We start from the raw sequence: 10,645 nt of genomic DNA, 5'->3' as shown, positions 1-10,645 counted from the left end.
TACCAATTTGTTTTAATGTAAAGGTCAAAATTACTTGGAAAGCAACTTTTATTCTTTATTTGTTTTAAATATAGTGAAATACAGTTGAAACCAGCGTGACCCACTCTTTGTAGGATTTAATAAACTTCTCGCACTGTTGTCTAGTCATTCTTCGTTATCCAATCAAACACCATATTTTGCTTCAAATCAATTACCATTTTAATGGTTATATATAGTTTTTATTTTGTCTACATCAACAGTTTTGATTTAGTTTTAAATCCATTTTGGGGGAAAGCGGATTTGTATAAGATTATAAACAGTGCAAGTTTATGGTTTTACCGACATTAAACATGAACTTTGTGATTTATGTTATCAGACGGTTGGGCAGGTGTCCATGCAATATCTGGTGAAGCCTGATTCAAACTGTCTACAAGATCGCATATGTGTTGTGTGTTTACCGACAATAGGTTTAGAAGAACAATAGACATTGAAGTGTTGTATCTTAAAATATTGGCCATGTTTTATCGTACAATTGAGAAACACATGGTATTTGTTGATAGATTTATCACAAGGTTGATCCATGATTAGAACAGCATTGGGTGTTTTAACTCTGTGAAAAAGGAAGATATCATGCGCAAATTAGTTGAGCAATAAATGAGCAATATATCTGAAAACTTTACTCTGCGTCGAGCACAAAGAATTTCTTCCTGTATACGTCTAGGTAAAATAATTTATCACCTTATGGCTACATTTAATGTATAATTGAAAGGAAACTACATTTCAAAATTCCACATAAAAGAGTTTATCAAGAAAATTTATTTCTGATAGCTAAAGCCTTGAGAGGTGTAGTTTTTAATATAAGACATTATATAGCCCCTCCCTGTCCTTATCAGTGCCAGGCAGTAGGAGTCTGTATTGTTATCGCCACGGACCGAACCCTACTTGTTTAAGATATAAGACTGCAAAGCCTCAAAACATACACATCCATTAGTCTTCCTATCCTAATTGAGTAGCATTGTCTAAAAATAACTGGTTCTATAAACACTAAACACGAATTGTTTCCAATATATATCGTAAAACAAAAAATGTTCACCATTTTAAAATTACCTGCCTCATTGTTTTATTTTCACCATTGAACGAATGGCAGACTTACTAACGATATAGAATTAGATTATCAAGATATTGTTGAAAATGTCAATTATACGCACTATATGTACGTATATCATTTTTATCTACCTTTTTCGATTTCTTCAATAATTCTCTAAACAACAACAACAACAACAACAACAACAAACAAACAAACAAACAAAACGAAACGAAAGAAAACAAAGGAAAAACTTAAAACCACTCAATAGCTGTTTTATCAAACATGTATTTCATGTCCATTGTATGCCTTCCTTTGTGACCAAAACGGCCATTTGCAAGGTTCCATTTCCCTTATCAAATGTCTTGTATTCGATTGATTGTTCGTATTTCTCGGTAGAACATTGTCTGTTTTGGAATAACAATATGACCTAAGTATTAAAACACTGTCATATTTTCCAACACAGCCGTCATTTTTATGATATAACGATTGGCCAATTGAAGGTGATACTCCCTGATTTGACATCATGTGAAATAACATTCCTGTTTTTATTGAAGTAGGAAAATTGAGACGTTCTGTGAGCGAAATCTGCCAGACAGATGGACAATAATCGTCCAACACCTTAGTTCATATTAAAACTGTTACAGACAGTAATTTCTCTCAACGTACCGTGAAATTTTTATGTCCCTTTCCTACTCACTTCCGAAATACCAGCATATAAACGAAAAATGAACATTTTCATTATTAATTCTGATTTTTGTTCTTCATACAAAATTAAGTAATGCTGGTAGTTATCAGGTTCTGTTTTGTTTCCCATTACATTGAGATGTTTGGGATTTAATGTTCCGTAATTATGTGTTGTTCCTGAGTAGTTCCCCGGCATTAAATGAGAGTTAAACAAAGACCCCGGTATCAATGGTATTGAAACCGAAGTGAGAAGGAAATCCAGACAATGGGCTGTACATGATCAGGCATCCCGTTACGTTGATGTCATACAATGTGACGAGAAACTGACAACTTTGTGAGCTTTAAATTAATTTGGTCGAAAGACAAATATTATTTTAAAATTGTCCATTATAAAGGTTATTTAGGAAGTCGTCTCGTGAATTTGTAATTGGTACGAGTGGTTACTCTCCGTCGGCGTGTTATGTTGATGTCACCATAGAGGCGTGACAGCAGCCCAAATAAAATGTCACACATCCTCTTAAATCTCTAATCATTTCCAGTTTGACCATCTGCTTCAAGTTTGTTTTACTGTTTTATTCAATGGTTTTCTTATATATTAAAAATGACAAATCGTTCTACTATTCATTATTAGAAATGACATAAATGAAAAATAAGAAAAAGCAAAACGATTTCGATAAAGACAGAAATGTAACTGTTGGTAACTTAATTTGACAGTAATTTTGTTCGAAGAAAATAGAAAGTTGATAAAGTTATGTCCTTTTGTACTCACTTCCGAAATACCAGCATATAAACGAAAAATTAAGATTTTCATTACTAATTCTGATTTTTTTGTTCTTTATAAGTTAAATATGGTTATATTTCTGCAATTAACTTATACCGATATAATTTCCGGCCTCCTGGTTGGCGTACATTTAAATTGAAGATAAGTGAATCTAAGATAAGAAGTAAAGATTTAAATGTACAAAGTCTTTAAGAATTCCAGTATGGTAGTGTACTTGTAGTTGTCAATGACACGTTTAATTCGGTCATTCTGACAAGCATTAACCAGGGAAACTAATTAACTTACTGAAAAAAGAAGATTTTGTCGGTTCAACGTTCTGATTAGGTAAAATGTTCTCAAATTGACAATTCAGCAAATATCCGGTTCCATACCGCTTTTAAGATAGCCTGTCGCCACATCGTCGTCTAAAGAAATTATATGGATCTATAACTTGCAAGTGTTTGGTTAATTTTGTTTAACGGCCAATAAACAGCTAGGGTCATTTAAGGACATGCCAGGTTTTGGAGGTAGAGGAAAGCCGGAGTACCCGGAGAAAAACCACCGGCCTACGGTCAGTACCTGGCAACTGCCCCTCGTGGGTTTCAAACTCGCAACCCAGAGGTGAAGGGCTAGTGTTAAACACATTGACCACTCGGCCACCGCGGCATCTTCTCTCTTGTAAGCTCCTGTATCCAAGGTTGCTGACGTATTATCCTAAAATTATATGCACATTTTAGCCAATTTGGTCAAAGGCTCTAAGCAAACCAGCGGCCAGATTATAATGATTTATTCGCTATGTTGGGTAAAGTTCTGGTAGAAAGGGAAAGAAAAAAATACAGTTAAGAGCCAACGCCTCGCTTTATGGTTACAAAAATATCAATCTGTTTTGATCATCGACAACAAAAATATGTATTGACACAAAAAGTATGACGCACTGTTATGCCAAGAAACAATGGAGGCATGGAAGACTCCTTCATCTCCCGCCAAAGACTGGCCAATGTTTCTGTTAACGTGACGTTACCATGGTTACATATTTATCAATATCGTCCTTCGGTAAAATGTTCAAGCACTGTGATATCAACTAATCATCCCATGCATTATTGTAATCAGTTAAAATTTCCACAATGCATAGTCGTGGCTAAATAAATTGATGCGTCTGGGCACCAAAAGGTTTGGGCTTTTTTGCTGTACAGAGTTAAACCCGAGTTTCCTCTGCCCCCCAACACCGGACGTACGGCATGTGCATTTTGGCAAATACCGGGAATATGTCTTGTTTGGCAAAAATGTCTTCAGTGAAACCCACAGAGAAAACTCGGTTAACACCGAGCTCAGCGGTAGTTAATCTTAATTAAAGAGACAAGTTTTTTCTCGCTCCCATAATGCATTTTAAACGTTAAGAAATAACAAAGAATATATTGTTGGCTATCGTGGATATAAAAATGGTCAAGATGTCTGTCCCCAAAGTCCTATATATAGTATGCTGATTTACTGATGAGTTGTAATTTGATATGTAGTACGAGTTTTTAGTAAAATTTTACTCGCCCCATTAAATAATTCTCATGATTGTAGACTTGTAATATTTGAAGGAATGCTGCGATATCATACTGAGCCTTAATCTAATGCATCGCTATATATGATAATGACAGTGAATTATGTCAGAGATTTTTTTATGAAATAAAAACCACCTTTAATCAACAAATTATTAAATTCTCCCCATCACACTTCACAGCAGGATGTAATTGGACGATGGCTCGTTACTGATATAAAACAGTAAGGTCGGAAAAAAGCGTTTATAAAAATATTAAACACAAATATACTTAGTACTCGCAGCTGCAAAGATCAAACAAAAAATGTCAGATATGTCAATAAAAAGGTCAACCCCGCTCAGTAGAGCTGTATAACTAGTTGTTACAGTTCGGATAGAGTAATCAAATTAATTAAGAAATGAAAGACCCTACTATAAGACGGTTAGAAAAACTGATAAATCTAATATGGAGATTTTTTATATAAAGATGGAGGACATGTGTTAATCTTATGGTCCATAATAATAAGTTTAAGATGTTGTAAGGTTACGCAATTGGCTAAACAACGCTGGTTAGCTTACAAATACAGCCTACATGATCTAGTTGGAGTATTTAGTTGATATTTGTTTACTTATCAAATGCTGTATAAAGATCATGTTGTAAATCTGGTCGTGGTTATTAAAGTGTTATGATATAATCTTAATGCCATCTCTTATCTCCCCTATAGAGCCCAATTGCTTGTCGTTATGAAACCAGAACCAGAATTGTTTGAGACAGTAATATAGTTTTGGTTGTAGAGAAATGTGCACTTTTAAAGTTTTGTACCGAGTATGACCTTCAGATTTGCTCTGATTTATATAAAAAAGAAATCCAATGTAATTTTTTTTTCTTTTTTTTTTTTATTATGATCAAACAAATGTAAGATCAGGTGAAGAGGTGCGTGGTAAGACGTTCCTTACCCGTGTATGTTTGTGTTTCTAGTGAAGCTGAGAAAAGAGTCAGTCTGTGCTGTCGTGGTTGTGTCCTTGGGCAAGACACTTTACCCTAATTGCTTTGGATGACATACAACGGGTCTCCCGTATGCTGTCCCGTGAGGTAGTCACCAACTACCACAAAGAGACTCCGTCTCATAATGAATCTGGCTGTTCTCGTGGCAATAAACCAAACAAACAAAATAATAACTGAACAACTTTCTATCATAATGTACAAATCTTATTTGAAAATGTATGAACTATTATATATGATAGATTTTATACAATACAAGGTATATAATAGAGCTTATAAAGTAAAATGTTGATATACACTTGTATCTGATATGTCGTTCGAGATATCCTATATAGTTTATATTATATCAGACTTCTTATAAAATATATACGATACATTATAAACTTGTTATAAGATATCTTCTGAAAAAAAAGGATAATCAATGATGGTGTTACGAATAATAAATGATGGCGTTACGGACAATAAATGACGGTGTTACGAATAATAAATGATGGTGTTACGGATAATACATTGAGGTATACGAGATTGTATACTGTTACCATATTGTGGTATAAGAGATCGTGTACTATTACCATATTGTGGTATAAGGGATTTTTGCACTTTTACTATATTTTACTCATCATCATCATCATCATCATCATCATCATCATCATCATCAGCATCATCGTCGTCGTCGTCGTCGTCGCCATCATCATCGTCATCATCGTCATCATCATCATCATCATCATCGTCATCATTATCACCATGCAACACAATATTAAAATTACTATATTGTTGTATAAGAGATTGTTCACTTTTACCATATTGTGGCATAAGGGTTTTTGCACTGTACGATATTGTGGTAAAAGAGATCTGTTCACTATTACCATGTTGTGGTATGAGATATTTGTACTATTACCATATTGCGGTATAAGATATTTTGTACTATTACCATATTGCGGTATAAGATATTTTGCACTATTACCATATTGTGGTATAAGATATTTTGCACTATTACCATATTGCGTTATAAGATATTTTGCACTATTACCATATTGCGGTATAAGATATTTTGTACTATTACCATATTGTGGTATAAGATATTTTGCACTATTACCATATTGTGGTATAAGATATTTTGCACTATTACCATATTGTGGTATAAGATATTTTGTACTATTACCATATTGCGGTATAAGATATTTTGCACTATTACCATATTGCGGTATAAGATATTTTGTACTATTACCATATTGTGGTATAAGATATTTTGCACTATTACCATATTGTGGTATAAAATATTTTGTACTATTATCATATTGTGGTATAAGATATTTTGTACTATTATCATATTGTGGTATAAGATATTTTGTACTATTACCATATTGTGGTATAAGATATTTTGCACTATTACCATATTGTGGTATAAAATATTTTGTACTATTATCATATTGTGGTATAAGATATTTTGTACTATTATCATATTGTGGTATAAGATATTTTGTACTATTACCATATTGCGGTATGAGAGATCTGTGCACTATTACCATATTGTGGTATGAGATATTTGTACTATTACCATATTGTGGTATAAGATATTTTGTACTATTACCATATTGTGGTATAAGGAATTTTTGCACTATTACCATGTTGTGGTATAAGGCATTTTTGCACTATTACCATATTGTGGTATAAGATATTTTGCACTATTACCATATTGTGGTATAAGATATTTTGTACTATTACCATATTGCGGTATAAGATATTTTGCACTATTACCATATTGTGGTATAAGATATTTTGTACTATTACCATATTGTGGTATAAGATATTTTGTACTTTTACCATATTGTGGTATGAGATATTTTGCACTATTAACATATTGTGGTATAAGATATTTTGTACTAATACCATATTTTGGGATAAGATATTTTGTACTAATACCATATTGTGATATAAGAGATTTTGTAGTAATACCATATTGTGATATAAGAGATTTTGTACTAATACCATAGGTGGTATAATAGATTGTTCGTTATTCAGAATTACCAACTACTTCCCATATCCTGTTTGATAGACAGGAAGTGCAACAAATGCAATCGAAGCAGCTGTTTTTTCAAAAGTCAATGCGATGCTAGTTATCTGCGGAATGTTCCATTACATAACCATTCCATTATGGAGCCAGGCAGGTACATGTATTAAGCCAGTATTCTCATAGACTCACAATCCAGTCCGAGTGCTCTATCAATCAAGTGTCCGTGTTTTTTGTGCTGTTAATTAAACAAACCCAACATCTGCTCTATTTCCCACTTGAATAATAAATAAGTAAATCATCATCAAAACAGCACTCTTTGTTGATTTTGTTCACCAAAGTCAAAGCAATATTCCTATGCACTTTTATAATGATAGTTATCACGTGGACATATTTATATCTCATCTTAGAACATTATATAAATGGTACTTCTAAAAAAACTGTTAACAGACGTTTATTTTGTCAGAGTCACTGGAATTCGACTTTTATAATTCTACAAATAATATAACTCTTGTATATATACTTATCAATAACAACTGCTTATATAAAAATCTGCATAAATATAAATTAATTGATGATAACGTTATATAATGGTGGGCACTAAAATTGCCGTTTTAACAGTGATGCTGTTTACATGAGCTATGCCGAAAAAGAAACGCAAGACATAGTCTACCTCACGAGGTTCAGCAAAATCAGCTTAGTCGATATGAAATCAATGACGTCACAATATCACAATAGCCGTCAGAGAGAGAGAGAGAGAGAGAGAGAGAGAGAGAGAGAGAGAGAGAGAGGGTTTCATCGATCCCATATATATTATATAACATAGTAACACAAATGACGAAGGAAGACAACTTTTTCACTCGTGCCCTAACCCGGGCCTTCGAACGCACGATCTACGGCACCCAATCGCCTAGCCAGAAATACCCGCAGCTTATACCACTGAGCCACATCGGCGTTCTGAAAAACGAACGTTTCAATGGCGCAGTGATGGTCGGCCCGATACCCTGACGTGATCATTGTGGAAGTCGTCTATAAGATGATATGAATACCTGGATCGCAATGCATTTACATACATGGTTTCACCACAGTCCAACTACGACAGAAAATGCAAATCTTTACCTTCGGATCACCAACACATAATGCATATATAACACAGACATATACGAAGACAACTGTATTACTATATATATGTATAGCCGACAAACATATAACAAAGTTGACCCCAGTTATATACATTCCTTTCTCTTTATCAAATGTTCCTCTCACTCTTGACAAACCTTCTTCTTTAGTCAAAGAGACCTTCCACTTAACCTTTCTTCTGTATAATTATATTATATATGTATCCCGTGTATATCATACTAACTCTACCTCGAGTGATAACTCCTTGTTTATATAGTGAACAGGGTCAAGAATAGCAAAGATAAAACACATACGGTACCCTTTTCACCATAAAATCCCATTGGGTAATATTTGCCATCAAAATAATTGTAATAGATTATAAGGTTTATGGCATGCCAAGTTTCGTCTTCAACTACACAGACATTACGCACATCAGTTCAGGGGAGACAATTCTTACAAGCAAGCTCTTCTCCAGTCTGTGATATTTAAAGAAAATATAAGTTTGATTTTGTACATGTTACTCGTATTAAATGTATGGCCGCTGAGGTTTGTAAGATTCTTTTCTGGTATTTCTCCATATATTCTACATTGACCTTTTATTTGAAAAACATAACTGGTCTAATTAAGAAGTGAAACATCACATTTTAAATTATATAATGATACGTACACGTTTTGGAAAATTAAAAGTAAGGCGCATTAAATATCAATTAATTCTGATGTACAAAAAGATTGACCACTTAACTCCTGAATATTTGTATAATATTATCAAACCCTTCATTATTACACAAGATATCCCTCGTCTACGCACTAACAGAATTTTTAACATTCCTCAATCTAGAACTCGTATTTATGATCTCAGTTTCTTTCCGGATGTCATGCGCCTTTGGAATAACCTTTGATCCTTCTATCACTTCTTCGCCTTTTCTCGGCACCTTAAAGAAAAGACTTAAAATATACAAATACCTTTAAGAAATATCTCTGAATTTTTCATTACCTGTAATCCCAGAAAATTAAATATATTATTAAGTCAATTACGTAACAATGCCTGCGATTCGAATAGTGATAAATGTAATTATTATCTTATTCTAGATCCAACTAGTTCCTGTGGGGCGCCTTATGAAAATTGTAATCATTATTTCTATTTATGGGTAATCTATACTGCTTTGGGACACTTTTTAAATGATATTTCTATCTATTTTGGATATTTAAATGTAGAATTACATTCAACTGGTAACCCATAATATCATTTGATGATAATGAATATATTTTAACCAAAGTTTAATCACATAATTAAAACCTGATTTATTTCAAATTCAATATACATGCATGTATTCGTCGGTTTATAGGAATCAACTTAGATAGGCTTATCTGCTTTTGTCTTATTCTCTTGTATTTATTTGTGCAATAAAATTGGTTGAAATGTGCTATTTGAATTCTGTGAGTTGTCCCCCATAGATATATTATCGGCCAATTTTAATGTAAAGTAGTTTTCAACCAGATGCATGATCCTATGGGCGGCCGTTTTAGGATAAAATACAGACACTACTTAAGTGCAAAAAAAGCCAAATGGCCATTATGTTCTTTTGACACTTAAGTGCAAAAGATTTGCACTTAAGTGTCAAAAAAATTATTTGCACTTAAAAATGAAGCGGTTTCCAACAAGAAATTCACCTACCGAAGTAATTTTTTCGACTGGTCCAAAATGAAGTACAATGATTGGTCGACCAATGGGCGAAGTTCTATCAATTTCGTATCGACCAATCAAATCATGCATACTGTCGCAGTTTGCCCTAGCGATACGTAAACAATATGGCGGCTTCTATATTACCTCGTGTTATTCTTGTAACCGAGCGACTCGTCAGCTGAAAGGCCGTAAGGCCGTAATAGCGGACGTAAAACCCGTAAATAAATAGATAAATAAATTATAACCGACAAATGTCGCCCGAGACACGAATTTCATGGAGGTGTCCACAGTTGAAACAAATGCTCGGCAATTAATATAAAGATAGAATGTAAACAATTTTATCGAAATTAGCTGTAGTGATGAGGGAAGTAACCTGTTGGTTTTAAATGGTACAACTGATCAATGTGAAATATAAACCATAATAGAAGGTTTTTTTACAGTAGACCTTCTTTGACCACGTCTTCCAGTATATGTTTGGTAGCAAGTTATGGTAATATTACATAGTACTGTCTTTACCACGCAAATATCTATGAATTTACTTACTTTTTGTGGAAATAAATGCAACTGCATTTGACTTGAATGCAAAGCTGAAAACCAGAGCTTGAAACTGTGCTGGTTGAATTATTATGTCCCACCCCAAGTATTGATTAAAGAAATATTCCTATTTTGCAAAGAGTATCACATGTCATTGCGAATATCGACATTTCCGGGAGAGTAGCATACTAAATGGGATTCACTGTAACATTTATGACCAAAATAATGTAAACAGTGAAGGAATAAGGACACTTCACAT

Source organism: Pecten maximus, chromosome 2 (genome assembly GCF_902652985.1).
Source record: "Pecten maximus chromosome 2, xPecMax1.1, whole genome shotgun sequence".
In the NCBI taxonomy this organism is placed as follows: domain Eukaryota; kingdom Metazoa; phylum Mollusca; class Bivalvia; order Pectinida; family Pectinidae; genus Pecten; species Pecten maximus.
This window is presented reverse-complemented; position numbering follows the sequence as displayed.